Genomic DNA, 16,136 nt, shown 5'->3' with positions numbered 1-16,136 from the left:
CCCTCCTCCCCACGCGTCTTCCCCTCCCCTTCCTCCTCGGCGCCGCCCCCTCCTCCTCGCAGTCCTCGGAGCCCAAATACGCGACACCTGGAGCAATAGCAGCCGCCCCGCGGCCTGGGCCTCATTACGGGCCGGCCCTTATCGCGGCGTGCATCACATTATTTCATTTCAAAGAATGCGCAGAGAAACCCGTCCCGGCCGACAACAGAAAGTAAAAACACAGCTGACTCCCATTAGGGCCCTCTCACGGGCTCCGCGTGAGGTAATGAAATATGGAAGCGGTGAGATATGTAATGCTTTATTAAGCGGTCTCAGCTACAACGGCGTGCATGCCAATTACGCCTGCAGGCTACCGCCCGCCCCCGGCCGCCGGACCACCCAGCGCGCGCCCGGCCCGCGCCCCGGCCGCTGGGGGAGGGGTGGGGAGCGGGGAGGATTGGGGAAGAGGCTCGGAAGAAGGGGGGGTGACGAGGACGAGAAAGGGGAGGGAGCCGGGAGGAGGAATACAGAGGAAGAGGAAGGACAGTGCCCTTCCCCCCCCCCCCAGTGTCACCTCTGGGTTAGGGAAAGTAGCAGAGGCGTCACTGGGGCCCCTGAGAGAGCCAGGCCCATTGGGACCTGGGAATCTCAGAGTGACCTGAGCGAAACTGAGAGGACTCAAGTTCCTAGAAGCCTGGGAAGAGAGTGGCCAAAACTAAGGCGCAGAGAGGGAGAGAGACTTAGGGAGGGTCACACAGACCAGTCCCGGCAAGACTGGAGGGCAGCCAGGCCTCCTGTTTCCTAAACTAGACAGTTTCCACTCTGCCACACGGCCTCTTCCTTTCCTTTGCTGATGTCTGAATGGCAGAGTTCCTGCCCTATTGTGTGGGTTCTTTACATCTGACTCTACATCTCTGAGGTCCTCTGCCCCCTCTAACTGGCCCTACATGTTTTCCCACCTTTGCCCAATTTTCTGACTCTGCCACTGCCTTGGCTAGGCTATTTCGCCCCTCTGAGAATCAGTTTCCCCATCTGTGCAATGGGGATAACAATCCCCATCTCCTTAGGTTATGGTGCAGTTGAAATGGGCTCATGCAGCCACAGCCCGTGGTAAGCCCTCTGCTGTGACAGCCCTGGTTCGTCAGTGCCACAATGAAGCTATCCTGTCAGTCACTCAACAGTGGGGCGCCTGGGTGGCTCAGTTGTTAAGCATCCACCTTCAGCTCAGGTTATGGTCCCAGGGTCCTGGGATCGGCCCCGCATCCGGCTCCCTGCTCAGTGGGAAGCCTGCTTCTCCCTCCCCCACTCCCCCTGCTTGTGTTCCCTCTCTCGCTGTGTCTCTCTCTGTCAAATAAATAAATAAAATCTTTAAAAAAAAAACAAGTGATTCCCAAGTACCCACCTGGTGCCAAGGAATGTACGTGCTAATGTCCCTGTGTGGAAAAGGCCAGCCAGGTAATCGGACCCCCATCAGGAAGCTCTGGGAGAGACTCAGCTGCAGAGAGGGAAGTGAAAATTACTGGCTAATATGGAATTTGGGATTATCTGGGGATTTGCATTATCCATTCCAGGAGTTCTCAGCCATATTACTACCTCAATACAAACAAGCAATGGTTCACTGCTCAGGAGGGGGAGGAGGGGTGCTGCAGCAGATAACCTGGCCTGCAAGGCCTGCATAACTCCTGGTGCACACTCGGGGCCCCATGCCTATTCCTGACGCCCTAGCAAGCATTGCAAAAGGCAAGGGAGTTGGAGAGCAGTATTTTAGAGAGGTGATCTAGAATTACACCGAGTTTCTTAAAAGAAGGTCATTTGCAAACCTGGGTTCTTTCATTAATTTTAGCAGCACGTACCTTGTGAATCCAGCATGCAGAGATTCCCAAGTTAAGATCTGCCAGGAGAGTGTGCCCTTGGTACCCCTTCTCCCCCACGGGGCCTCACCCTCTGTCAAGCCCCCTCTTCTGATCTCCTCAGATGCCTGCTGCTCTCCTGCTACCTACCTCCCTCCACCAGGAGAGAGAGAGAAACACTGACGAATACTTACACAGTGCTCACCGCGTGCCAGATACTACTGTAAGTTGTATTTGTATATAAATATATCCTATATATGATGATATTATTGTCTATAATGTAATATACTATAGATAAGGTAGTAAGAATAGAATGTAGAATGGAATATATAATATACTATTCTTTCTTTAAGATTTTATTTATTTATTTGACAGAGAGTGAGAACAGGAACAGGGGGGAGGGGCAGAGAGAGAAGTTGACTCCCCGCTGAGCAGGGAGCCTGATACGGGGCTCAACCCCAGGACCCCAGGATCCTGACCTGAGCCAAAGAGAGATGCTTAACCAACTGAGCCATCCAGGTGCCCTATAATATACTATTCTATTAAGTATTAGAAATATAAAGAAAATAATACAATAATATATAGATATATACTTATACATCATGTTTACTTAATCTTTACAAAAATCCCTTAAGGTCAGTGCTCACCATTTTGCAGATGAGGAAGCTGGACCACAGAGAAGTGAACCAACTTGTCCAAGGTCAACAGCTAGTGAGTGGCAGGTAACCCAGAGCGTTCGATCCAAAACGCCACACAATCTGAAACTCACAAGGAGGAGACCGGGATGGGGGCGGGGGGCGGACAGCTTAAGGAACACAACTAATAGCACTCACATTTCTACAAAAGCCTAGGAACTTCTCTTTACACATGAATTTGATCCTCCCAACACAGTCAGGAGACAGGATTTTTTTCCTCATTTTACAGCTGAGGAAACTGAGCCCCAGAGGAGAAAGGCTGGCCGCTCCATCTCAGCAAGTTTCTCCAGCGAGTTGGTACAGAGCTGCGGTGAGAAGCTAGGTCTGAGTACCAAGCCCATGTGGTGCCACTCCTCCCGACCTCCCACCACCACAGAAGAGCATTTTCAGAAAGCCAAAAGAAGAACTAAGGCCACCTAAATGACAAAGCTCAGGCACTGATGTATGAATGAGAAGCAATGTTCTTTTCTTACATCTGACGTTCTAACATCCCTAAAATCTACCCATGCCCCGGCTGATTTTGCGTATTTGTCCCAAAACACCTTGTTGACTCAGCGAAGTTGAACCGAGCTCCTACTCTGGTGGGGTGCTGGGGCAGCAAACGTGAACCGCTCATGCTCCCTGCCCTGGAGGAGCTCACAACCTAGGAGGGAAAATGGATGCCTGAACCCGTAATAGGAGGGAATATACAGCTTGCTGGAGATGCCTGTCACACACAGAGAATCAGGCAGATCTGCCCAGAAGGTCTAAGCAAACACGATGTTGGCAGAGAGTCTCACAGGGGGAATACAAGGAGTTATCTTGGAGGAGAAAGCACCGAAAAACCCACTTATAAAGAGTATGGAGCCCTGAATATACACAGCTCCTTCAAGGGACTGCTAATACCTTGTAGGGCCCACTGAGCAGGACAAGTGTTAGCTAGTGCTGAGTAATGGAAGAGCCCCAGAGATTTTGTTAAGTTAAATTATTTAAATCAATGGAAGGCAGAGTACGCAGTCATTTCTTGGTAATTATTTCTCTTTTAAATCTTGCTCCCAATAGAATTTCCCCCAAGTTATTCATACTGTCTTAGAACAGAAAGTTCCAGACCTCTGTTTCTATCATACAGGTGACATTACCCTCATTTTATAGATGACGCCCTGAAAAGACATTTACCTCAGACAGAAAAAAAAAAAAGTGACTTTCATTTCAGGTACCGTACTAAGTACTTTACATACATTTCTCTCATTTGGCCCTCAAAAATATCCTGTGAGATATTTTCCTAAAACTTTCTAACTTCTTTCACATTTCGTGTCTTTGGACATGATCATCTTCTGCCCTACAAGTATTCCTTATTCTTTGCCTACTGTACTCTTTAGTAAGAGGCTTCAGATAAGAAAGCCAACAATGTAGTGGCTCAAATAGGACAGCAGTTTCTGTCTCTCTCCTGTAATGGTTTGGACACAGGCATGTCGTCCAAGGTGAATGGGATAGCTGTGCTCCCCAAGATCGTCTGGGGACCCAGGTTCCTTCTTTTTTTCTTTTTTTTAATTTTCTTTGGTGACTTTTACTTCACAGAAATCTTATTTCTTATTTGAGTAGTTTTTTTAATTTAAATTCAATTCATCAACACGGTGTATTACTAAATTCAGAGGTAGAGTTCAGTGATTCATCAGTTGCACACATCTTGAGTTATAAGTGACATATAACATTCTATTAGTTTCAGGTGTGCAACATAATGATTCAATATTTATATATATTGCAAAGCGATCGCTACAATAAATCTAGTTAACATCTGTCACCATCCATAGTTATGAAAAACTTTTTTTCTTGTGATGAGAACTTTTAAGATCTACCCTCTTAGCAACTTTCAAATATGCAATACAGTATTAACTATAGCCACCATGCTATCCCTTATATCTCTCTGATTTATTTATTTTATAATTGGAAGTTTGTACCTTCTGACCTTAGAGGAAAAGCTTTCAGCTTTTCACCACCAAATATGTTAGCTATGAGCTTCTCATATATGGCCTTTATCATCTTGAGTTATGTTTCCTCTATACCTCCTTTTGTTAAAATTTTTTATCATAAATAGATGTTCAATTTTGTCAAATACTTTTTCTGCATCTACTCAGATGGTGATATGATTTTTATCATTCATTTTGTTAATGTGGTATATCACATTGATTTGTGGATGTTGAACCATCCTTGCATCCCTAGAATAAATCCTCCTGAGCATGGTATATGATCTTTTTAATGTCCTGAATTTGGTTTGCAAATAAATGTTGTTGGTTGAGGATTTTTGCACCTATGTTCATCAGGGATATTGGCCTCTAATTTTCTTTTCTTGGGGGCATCCTTCTGGTTTTGATATCTGGGTAATACTGGCCTTGTAAAATAAGTTTGGAAGCATTTCCTCCTTCGTATTTTTTGGAAGAGTTTGAAAATGATTAGTATTAATTGTTCTTTGAATGTTTGGTAGAACTGACCATTGAAGCCATCTGGTCCTGGAGTTTGGTTTGTTGGGAGGTTTTTGATTACAGATTCATTCTTACTAGTAATCAGTCTGTTCAGATTTTCTCTCTCTTCACGATTCAGTCTTGGTAGGTTGTATGTTTCTAGGAATTTATCAGTTTCCTCTAGGTTGTCAAATTTGTTGGTGTATAATTGTTCATAGTAGTCTCTTATGATCCTTTGTGTTTCTGTGGTACCAGTTATAACATCTTTCATTTCTGATTATACTTATTTTCATTCACTCTCTTTTTTCTTGGTGAGTTTCTCTCTGTATTTTGTTGCTCTGCCATCCCTCATGACCAAACGAGTTCACCCACACTACATCCGCATTCCAACCACAGGAAGCTGCGGCAAGCAATTTCTCTTCCACTCACATTAAGAAGTAGAAACCCAGTCCCATTGCTTCATTGGCTGCAAGGAAACATGGAAATTATCATCTCTAGCTAGGTGGCCATGTGTCCTGCTAAATCTGGGAAGGCTGTTCCTGTTATTAAAAGGAAGAAGAGAAGTGGGGCACCAGGGTGGCTCAATCAGTTAAGCATCCAACTCTTGATTTTGGCTCAGGTCATGATCTCAGGGTCCTGAGATCAAGCCCCATGTTGGGCTCCACACTGCCCCTCCCACCCATTCGTGCACATGCATGCTCGCTCTCTCTCTCAGGAAAAAAAAAAAAGAGAGAAGAACCAAACTAGAAAAACAAGCAACAACTCTGCCATCCCTACTTGTCCTTTATTATCCAGCTTGCATGTTGCCTCCTCTGCAAAGCCTGCCTGGATCCCTCACAAAGAAGAGTTCATTGTCCCCTCCTGTGTGCTTCTCTAGCCCTTGTGCTTTGCTGCTTTATACTTCTCAGTTTACCGGCCTGTCTCCCCTCTTCTGTGAATAATAAGCACTGTAAATAAGGAGCACTTGCTATGTCCTAGGCACAGTGCTAAGCACATTTTACCCATTAACTCATTTAATTTTCTCACAACCCTGGGGATTTCCCCCTCTGTAAAATGGGCATAAAAATGATACTGATCTTATAGGGTTGCCATGAGGATTAAAACAACTGGTATTGAGATGGGTACATGCTCAATAAATAGTAGCTATTGCTACTGGGGAAGTATGGGTTGATAAATGTACCAGTGTAAGGAGTTGGTCCAGTATAAACCGTGCTCTCTGCCCTCCACAGCTCATAGCAGAGCTGTGAACGTTGACCTCACGCCAGAGTGAGTAGGCACTGGACCTACATAGCCAAACTACAGTAGGTGAGGTGGGAAGTGTTCTACAAATAGAAAATGCCTAAGTACTAGAAGACACTTTATCGCCCTCTCCTCAGATGAGAAAGCTAACTTACCCAAGAGCTCACAACTAGTTAAGTGCCAGAATCACGGCTCAAAGCAGACTTATTTTAGTGGGTGAGGAGAGCAGTAATTGATTGGCTAGATACAGTGTGTCAGTCTCTGACACTTAATAGATCACAAGGAGAAAGCTCAGACTCTTGGGCCATTGGAGACACTACCACCGCCTAGTGGCAGCAACAAGCATTGCAGGCATAGCACCTCATGCGTTCGCATGTGGCAAAAGTATCCCAAGTATCAATTTTGAATTGTTTTAATATATTAGGTAGAATCAAGGCCTGTTCAAAACATTTGGTTTTCTCTCTCTTATCAGTAAGCTACACCAGGCCATTTCCATTGTTCTCGGTCACTAGCATTTCCTAGATTTGTTCTTTACGGTTTAGAATTTCTGAGTTCAGAATGTATTTTACAAGAATGGGCAAGCCTCCAAGAAGAGGAACAAGTTGTCAAGAGTTGTCACGTTTAAGCAATGAGACTTCAGGTGTGTGTTTTACAATAATAGCACAGACTCGGTTGTTAACTTAAATTTGGATCCCTAATTACTGCTGTAAATGTCTTCAAAAAGATTTCATTGTGATGCACGAAAAAAGTTAGCATTCGTGGAGGAGATGACCTGCCACACACCAGTAAGGGCCGTCACTGGCAGTAAAAATTGCCCAGTCTTCCTGAAGAGGTCAGAGAATTTTCCGTGTGGTGTGAGGTGGGTCTTTGTGACAAATTGATCCATCAAGTCCTATAACTTAGACACTAAGCACCTATCTGTCGAAAGTATTTTGCTAACTTTCAAGAAAAGCTGTTTAACCTCCAGCAATATGCAATGCAGTTAATGGAGAAACGAAGGGAACTCTGTGTTTATCCAAAGCAGAAATGCACATGAAACACTAATATGCTTCCATATGTCTTGAGATCATACTTTAATCTTAAAAAAAATAAATTTCATATGCATGGGATGCAAAAAAAAAAAAAAAAGCACTCTGATGTTCTGCATAATTGCTGATGACCTGCTGAGCTTCTACAGGATATAGATGTCCCAGTATACCCACAGACATGGACTGTGACCCTGAAGACAAAGTGAGTGATTGCAGGAACAACGGTACGTTATCGGGTATTTTTCTCAATTACGTACCTGTAATGTGGCAACTCTCCCCCAACCTGAAGTATAATTAGGTCAATGAGGCATCTTACCTGCGGTAGCTTCTTACTACCAGGAAACTCCAGTTTTCTCTTGACACCTAAGCTGCCCATTAGAGATGAGGTGTTAAATGTGTCGTTAACACCTGTTCTGACACTCCACTCTTCCAACCTTAAGTTCTCCTACTGTGGCATAAGAATTATAACACTATCAGCAGTATTCATGGATATTTTTACAGCACATTAGAGTTTCCAAAGTAGTCACACGTACTTTCTCATGCCATCCATAAGATGGTCCTTTTTTATTGATGAGGAAATAGGGCTCAGAGAGATGAACTGACCTAGCCAAGGTCACACAGCCTCACTAAAACCCTCCTCCTCTCCTCCTCCTTCCCTCTCCTTTTCCCTCTCTCTGTCTCTCTCACCTCTCTCCCTCCCTCCCTCCTCTCTCACTCCTCTTCTAGTTTCTTAGTGCCTGAAGGTGAATGATTTTTTTTTTCCTAATGGCCAGCATCTCTCTCTTCTCTGAGGACAGACACAGGCAAGGAAGGCAGGAATGGAGGAACTGGGGGCAGCAATGAGAAGGCACCTTGGCCTTTGTCGCCCCCTAGAGTCTGTTCGTTTTGCCCAAACCTCCTGCCCCACAGATGGATCCCCTTCAGTGCCAACCAGCAGTCCCAGAACAGGGATTCCTGGGGAGGATCCAGCCAGGGACCAGTCTCCACATATTCTGCCTGTGTGTCTCTGAAAAGAACAAGTTAAATAGAAAGTTCTGGGCACCTTGATAGGAAAAGTAAAACTAATAACAAACTTGGAATTCCTTGACCTGAGTTGGAGTCCTGGCTCTGCCAGTGACCACCTTTATGACTTCAGGCCACCTGATCTCTCGGAACCTCCATTCCTCACCCGTGAGGTGGATTTCCTTGCAAGGGCTGCTGTTAGGGATGAACCAGAGCCATGATGGGGAAACCACCTACCACATAACAGGTGCTCAATAACTTGTTGATTTAGACTCAGAGGCTAAGAGTGAGGATGTGGAGAGGGAAGGGGCATCAGGGCAGTGGGAGCTTGTACATGAGCCTCGAATTCTGTAATGGCAAAAAGTGGCCTCAGATTCTTCCCCAGTGGTCAAGGGGTGGAGCCTGTTTCCTCACCCCTCGAGTCCGGGCTGGCTCTGTAAGGTATTTTGGCCAGTGGGTTGTTAACAAATGTGATGCAAGCAGAGCATCACCATGGGGCTCGGCTCCCCTTGCTGCTTTGGGGAGCCTGTGACGGCCACCCTGTGGATAATCCGGGCTGGCCTCCCGAATGATGAGACCCGTGACCAGGTACTGCTGTGGCCTCAGCCCTCCGCCAGCCACCGGGCCATCGCTGCCATCCGATCCCAGACATAGGAGTGCTTTGGTTATTTATAGCCGCATAACAAATCACCCCCAAAGCAGCTCGAGACAACATTTATTATCTCATTCAGTTTCCGAGGCTCAGGAATTGGGGAGAAGCTCAGCTAGAATGGGAGTCTGGGGGCTGGCAGGAGCAGGGGAAAACCGAGTCAACACCCACCACCACCTCCCTTTACTACAGAGCCGCCTAGTGCAGCCACGGGTCAACATGCGTGCAAGCCTGCCTCCCCTCCCAGAACACTGAACATCAGGACCAGGAGGGTCCTCGGCAACGAGCCTCCCCGGCCTCTCATTAGACACTGGGGAAGCTTGCCCAAAGTCACACCATAAAGCTGCAGCAGCAACAAGATTAAACCCAGCGCTCCTGCTCCCCACCCTGGGCTGGTTTATAAAGAGCACATTGCAACGCTGGTAACACTTCCGTTTGGAATGGAATGTATTTCTAAATGCAAGCGTACCTCATTTCATTGCACTTCGCTTTGTTGCGCTTCACAGATACTGAACTGCATTTTTTACAGATTGAAGGTTCGTGGCGATCCTGCACCGAGCAAGTCTATGGGTGCGATTGTTCCAACATTTGCTCACTTCGTGGCTCTGTGTCGTGTGTTGGAACTCCTCAATATTTCAAACTTTTACATTATGATTATATTTGTTACGGTGATCTGTGATGGGTGATTATAACTTGCTGAAATCTCAGAGGTTGGCTAGCATTTTTTAGCAATAAAATATTTTTAATTAAGGTATATCCATTGTTTTTTAGACATAATGTGATTACAACATAATGTGATTGCACACATAACAGACTCTAATATAGTGTAAACATAACTTTTATAGGCACTGTAACCAAAAAATTCATTTAACTCACTTTATTGCAATATTTGCTTAATTGCTGTGGTCTGGAACCGAATCCACAGTATCTCCGAAGTATGCCCGTATTGCCCATCTGGACCCAGAGGCCAGCCCAGGGCAACAAGGAAAAACCAGCAAGAACCGGAAAGGAAGAGGTGACCTCATTACCTGACCGCTTCTCCCAGCGCACCGTCCTCTTACCCTTCTCTGCACCCCTGGCAACCAGGACTCCTGCCCCCTCCCCGCAGGGCCAGACCTCACTGAGGTGCCCAGCCCAGCTGCACTTCCCAAGATGCACATGCCAATTAGAAAATATCCACGTCAGAACCTAGTTCTAGGCTAGACCTAGTCCTAGAATCTTGGCAGCTCAGGACAAGAAGGAACCTTCTTCTTGACCATGTTCTCTCCATGACATGGGGCCGTTCAGCCTCTGCTTACTCACCTCCAGAGCCCAGGAACTCACTACCTCCAATGGTCGGAAAGACCAATCTACCTCCATTTAATTTCTGTGACAGGCAGCTCTGTGACCTTTAATGTCATTTGGCCTTTCTACCCCTCAAATTTCTCCTCTTCATAATGCCTCCCAAGCAGGGTTGTCATGGTAATTAAGTGTGTGCAAAGTTCCCAGAAAGTAATGGGCACATGACAATTTCTATTAAATCGAAGAAGGTGAGAACAGAAAGGAACACAGGGATGTCACCTCTCAGCAGTGCCTGCTTCCCACCTGAGCGCCCAGCCCAAAGTTGGGGCCGCAAGGTTAGGATCCCCCGAGGATTCTCCCCAGACAGAGAAAATCAGAATTCACCCATCCTCTCAGGGATGGAGGAAGGCACTAGGCAGCAGGGTCTCCGAGGGTGCGGAGGGGACGCTCTCAGGTGGATAGGCTGGGCCTAGAATATTCAAGGATGCAGGAAGAAAAAGGAGGGAGGGAGAGAGAGAGAGCACATACGTATATGGGAGGTGATGAGAGGTTCAGCCGGAAGTCGGTCACATGCGCACAGCTAAGATGCCATGGCCCAGGTATTGGTGAGGGAAGTTAAGAGATACCTCCTCAACCCAGCTGCGAAAAGTTAAATAAAGGACACTCGAGGCTTGTTCTTTCTTCAACGTCCAAGTTACTCTGCATCTCTGGGGTGCAGGGCGGGCGGGCAGAAGTCAGCAATGCTGCCACATTGTGCAATCAGAGCGGCACGGGCCGCCACCGGGATGGGGGATCTGACACCCAGGGGGGCACCTCGCCGTGCGCAGATCAGAGCAAAACAAATTTGCAGGCAAGTCGCTGAGTGTGAGAGGTTGCTAGGGGGCGAGGGACAGGACACGGAAAGTCACTATACTTTCCCATGGTCATTCACATACGACCCGTACAAAGTGCCACAAGAGCTTTTTTTTTAAGTCCCGCTACCTCTCTCCTTATTTTAGTGTCATTCAGTAGTTCTGAGGCTTTCCATGGGCTTGCTTTCGAGTTCACCCTCTTCCATGGCCCCTCCACTCACAGCCCCGCCCTCGCCCTGTGCCTCTGCAGGCCGCTCCCACCTTCCCCCGGCAGGTCTGGGGAGGTAACGGCTTCCCGAGTTACCAGCCCAGGCTGCTGCCCTGTACCCCGTACGCTGTTGCTCTTCCTAAACCCCACCCACACCTTCGTAAATAGTGCCTTTCAAAGCCTCGGGGCGCCTGGGTGGCTCATTCGGTTGAGCGTCTGCCTTCAGCTCGGGTCAGGTCGTAGTCCCGGGGTCCTGGGATCCAGCCCCGTGTCGGGCTCTCTGCTGGGGGGGCGGGTGGGGGGGAGTCTGCTTCTCCCTCTGCCTCTGCACCTCCCGCCCCACTCGTGTTCTCGCTCACTCTGCTCTCTCTCTCTCTCTCTCTCAAATAAATAAATAAATAAATAAAATAAAAAATCTTAAAGCCTCACCTCCACACCCAGGACGGGCAAATGCATCGAGACAGGAAGGGGGACAATGGCTACTGGGGGCTGCCTAGCTCGGGCAGTGGGCCCTTAGTGTCTCATGAGGACAGAGATTCTCTCTGGGAAGAGGAAAAAGTTCTGGAGATGGGTAGTAGTGATGGTTGCCCAATGTGTGGATGTACATAATGTCACTGAACTGTACACTTAAAAATAGAATGGTAAATTTTATTTTGTGTCTATTGTAGCACAATTTATTTTTTTTAAGATTTTATTTATTTGAGAGAGAGCGTCTGTGAGAGAGAGAGTCTGTGAGAGAGAGAGAGAAAGCATGAGCAGGGGGAGGGGCAGAGGGAGAGGGAGAAGCAGGCTCCCCCGATGACGTGGGGCTCAGTCCCAGGACCTGAGATCATGACCTGCCAAAGGCAGACGATTAACCGACTGAGCCATGCAGGCGCTCCTATTTTAGCACAATTTATTTATTTATTTATTTATTTATTTATTTATTTATTTATGATTTTATTTATTTATCTGACAGAGCGAGAGAACACAAGCAGGAGGAGTAGGAGAGGGCGAAGCAGGTTCCCCACCAAGCAGGGAGCCCAATGCGGGGTTGGATCCCAGGACCCCGGAATCATGACCTGAGCAGAAGGCAGATGCTTAACCATCTGAGCCACCTGGGCGCCCCTATTTTAGCACAATTTAAAGAAAAAAGCCCTCACACCTCCATTAACAAGCCTGAGGGTGCCATCTGTTTTTTCTTGGGACCCCGCCTGATAGATACTCTCCCGAGCAGTGTCTTCCCCAGTGGGTCCAAATTTCCTGACCCTGGACTTCTCCTCCCTTGGTGGTTTCTGGAAGCTGACCCTCGAGGTTGGGCAGGACAGTTGGATGCCCCCTGGTGATGCTCTTGCTGAATGCTCATGGAGACCATTTTTACTGAGCTGAAGAAAACTAAGACTCGTGGGGGTCCCCCACACACACCTGGACAGAAAGCTCACACATGAGGCGGTCATGACCGGGCAGGCCATCTGCACACTTGCTTCCAGAGCAGTGTTTCTTAGTCTCTGACAGTTTGACATATGGGCTCTGGGCTCACACAAATAGGAGCCAGGAGATGGATCCTTACTCTACAAATGTCTGGTGATCTGAGGCAAGTATCTGCTCTCTCTGGACCTCAGTTTCCCCTTTTGTACAATAAGGGAGTTAACCAGTGGTACTCAAAATTTTCTTTACCAGCTGAATCCTTTCTTCAAATAAAATCTTACAAAGAAACCCAAAGTAAAGGTAAAATAAAATCAGGGCTGCCTTCACTGATATGAGGAATTCTTAATCTCAGGAAACAAACTGAGGGTTCCTGGAGTGGGGGGTGGGGTGGGAGGGATGGGGTGGCTGGGTGATAGACACTGGGGAGGGTGTGTGCTATGGTGAACGCTGTGAATTGTGCAAGACTGTTGAATCACAGACCCGTACCTCTGAAACAAATAATGCAATATATGTTAAGAAAAACAAAAAAGAAGAAGAAGAAGAAGATAGCAGGAGGGGAAGAATGAAGGGGGGGAATCGGAGGGGGAGATGAACCATGAGAGACTGTGGACTCTGAAAAACAAACTGAGGGTTCTAGAGGGGAGAGGAGTGGGGGAATGGGTTAGCCCAGTGATGGGTATTAAGGAGGGCATGTATTGCATGGAGCACTGGTGTTATACGCAAACAATGAATCATGGATCACTACATCAAAAACTAATCATGTAATGTATGGTGATTAACATAACATAATAAAAAAAAAAATCAGGGCTGCCTGGTCTGAGGATGGCATGAGAGACCCAGAGCATCACTCCTTTTCTACCTTCTAAGGAACCCTGGGGTTCCGTGAGGCACAGTGTGACAATCACTGTTCCAGATGCTCCTCAAAAGCCCTTCCAGGTTCGGCCATGTATACAGTGGAGACAATGCCCAGCACATGTGCTCAATATAAATGTTTGCTAAATTAATGAAAGGATAACCCAGAAAAATACCCAAACTCCTTCCCACTCCCACTTTGCCTCACTTCTGTCCCCTCAGCACTGAGTAGCGGGAGCCTAGCCCCAGACCTGCAGTTCACTAAAACCAGGCTCTTAACTGTGCAAGACTCACTCCCTCCTCAGCCTGCCAGTAATACTCTGGTGGACAAGAAATTGCTGAGCCTTTGTGCCCACCACCCCCTTGATGGGAAGTTTGCCATTCCCTGGCCAGGCCTGTGGCCTCTGAACACAAGCAGAGGGTCTGAGCTGGGGCCAAGAATAATATTGTGTCAGTGAGTCTATTATGAAAATAATGGAATAAAAGAAGCCACGCTCCATAAGGGATGTGCAAGCTTCCCCCCACTCCGCCACGACTGGACAAAGGCTGAGGTGGCCCCTCCAGGATGGGCATTCAGCCAAGAGCTTTAAATAATTGTTAAAGACATGGTCATGATTTATCATTGGGGATCAGACGGCCAGGGAGCTGCTTGCAGCCTGGTGTCTTCCCACTTCAGCTCAGGCATGTGGGGAGATGGGCATGGCCCCCCTTTCTCCCCCTGCGTAACCCCCAAGCTGTGGACTTCCCCAAGGCCAAGAAGAACCCAATTGTAAAACGTCTGTCTTCCTCTCTCCCGGCCAGGAGGAAGCAAATCCTGTTCATATCTAATGTTTCCTGGGTGTTTCTGTGGATTATTTCATTTGACCCCGTGACAACACAGTGAGCTAAGTACTTTATGACTGTACCCATTTTAAGTCCGTGAAAACTGAGGCACAGAGATGTAACTTGCTCCCGGTGGGGGGTGGAGGAGGGCACGTCGGAACATCCTGTGCTTGGCTCCAGGGGAACTGAACTGGCCCTGAGTCATCGAAGTCCCCACTTAGCCCAGCTCTGCCTGCACAAAACCTCAACTTCAGACCCCTTCCGGAGTCTCTGCTGAGTTGAGGGACACAAGAAATCCTCACAGAGGAAGCTGGCCACCCAAAGAGTGGAGGGGTGACCGAAAAGACAGACTGTAGTGCACCTGACGCCTCGAGGCTCTCCGGGAAGCTGGAGGCCACCGCGTGCGTCCACTTGGCCGCAGAGCCCTCCCGCAGGGGCAGGGCAAAGAGGCCTGGCTGGGAGTCAAGACAAGGGAGTCCTGGAGCCAGCTCTGCCTGGGGATCGCTTGTGCTGTGACCTTCGGCAAGTCATACTCCCTCCCTGGACCTCAGCGGCATCTCTGACAAATGGTTCTAAAAATGCTACTCTACCTCCCAGGGCTTGTAAAGGAGCTGAAGCAGGAAATTAGTTATGCAGGGGCACAGGTGGGTGACTATTTGCTCCGAGGGCCCCCTTGCCCAGCCAGACGCAGTCCCGTCTCCCCAGACGCTGACTTTGTCCCCTTGGAGGGTGGAGGGACACCAGAAGGCCCGAGTGGGCAATACTTGGTCTGCCGCGGTCAGCCGCCAGTCCCGGTCCAGGAACGCATCCTGCTCCTTTGCCTAAAAGCAGCGTCCAGTAATGCCAAGGGCTTTGCGCTGTCTCATCACATCCCCCCAAGGCCACCTGTGTGGGCTCTACGGCCACTATCCCATTCTCTAGCTGGAGAAGCCAAGGTTAAAAAGGGTTAACTAACCCGAGCAGCTCTTCCTCCTCCTCCCAGCGCATCACCCGCTCAGCCATCCACCCTCCTTCCCTTCCAGCCCCCCCATCTCCATCACCCATTCACACTCTCAAGTTCATCCAGTTAGCTGTCACACATTCTCCGGGGCAGGACCCCATGCTGGGCCGCAGAGGTGGGTCAGACAAGGGTCCCCGCCTGCTGGGGAATCACACTTGACTTGTGAGGTCACAACTCTGGGCAGCACAACACTGTGGTCAGAGACCCGGGTGGCTGCCTGACCCCACCCTTACACACCCCTCTCTGGGTACCACCATCCCCTTATTATTACTTCCTATCTTCAGGCCAGTTTCCACCAGCAGATCCAGAGACTCTGAAGGACACAGGACTGGTTTTGGCAAGCCATGTAGTGTTCTTCAGATCTTAATAACAGGGCGCATGCGTGGCTCAGTCGGTTAAGCATCTGCCTTCGGCTCGGGTCATGATCCCAGGGTCCTGGGATTGAGTCCCACGTGGGCTCCATGCTCAGCAGGGAGTCTGCTTCTCCCTCTATCCCTCTGCCCTGCTCATGATCTCTCTCTCTCTCAAATACATAAATAAAATCTTTTTTTAAAATCTTAATAATGGGGCGCCTGGGTGGTTCAGTCGTTGGGTGTTTGCCTTCAGCTTAGCTCATAGTCCCAGGGTCCTGGGGTCAGGCCCCACATCGGGCTCCCTGCTCAGCAGGAGGCCTGCTTCTCCCTCTCCCACTCCCCCTGCTTGTGTTCCCTCTCTCGCTGTCTCTCTCTGTCAAATAAATAAAATCTTTAAAAAAAGTTAAAAAATAAAATAAAATCTTAACAATAATAATAATATCCTGCAGCCATTAAGCTGAGACTCCGTTGTAGTGGTCACC

General features: G+C 48.1%; 1 long non-coding RNA gene across 1 annotated transcript; it reads left to right on the top strand.

Moving 5' to 3' along the window:
* The first annotated feature begins 63 nt into the window (after positions 1–63).
* Positions 64–5,673, top strand: LOC145721264 (uncharacterized). The gene is made up of 4 exons (XR_014144861.1): positions 64–262; positions 1,823–2,052; positions 2,465–2,551; positions 2,754–5,673. It is a non-coding gene; the product is annotated as an uncharacterized LOC145721264 (long non-coding RNA).
* The last annotated feature ends 10,463 nt before the right edge of the window (positions 5,674–16,136 follow it).

The sequence above is a fragment of the Leptonychotes weddellii genome, chromosome 4 (assembly GCF_054177405.1).
Source record: "Leptonychotes weddellii isolate Sample4059 chromosome 4, ASM5417740v2, whole genome shotgun sequence".
Lineage (NCBI taxonomy): Eukaryota > Metazoa > Chordata > Mammalia > Carnivora > Phocidae > Leptonychotes > Leptonychotes weddellii.
Note: the sequence above shows the minus strand (reverse complement) of the source record. Positions and strands in the feature narration are given on the sequence as shown.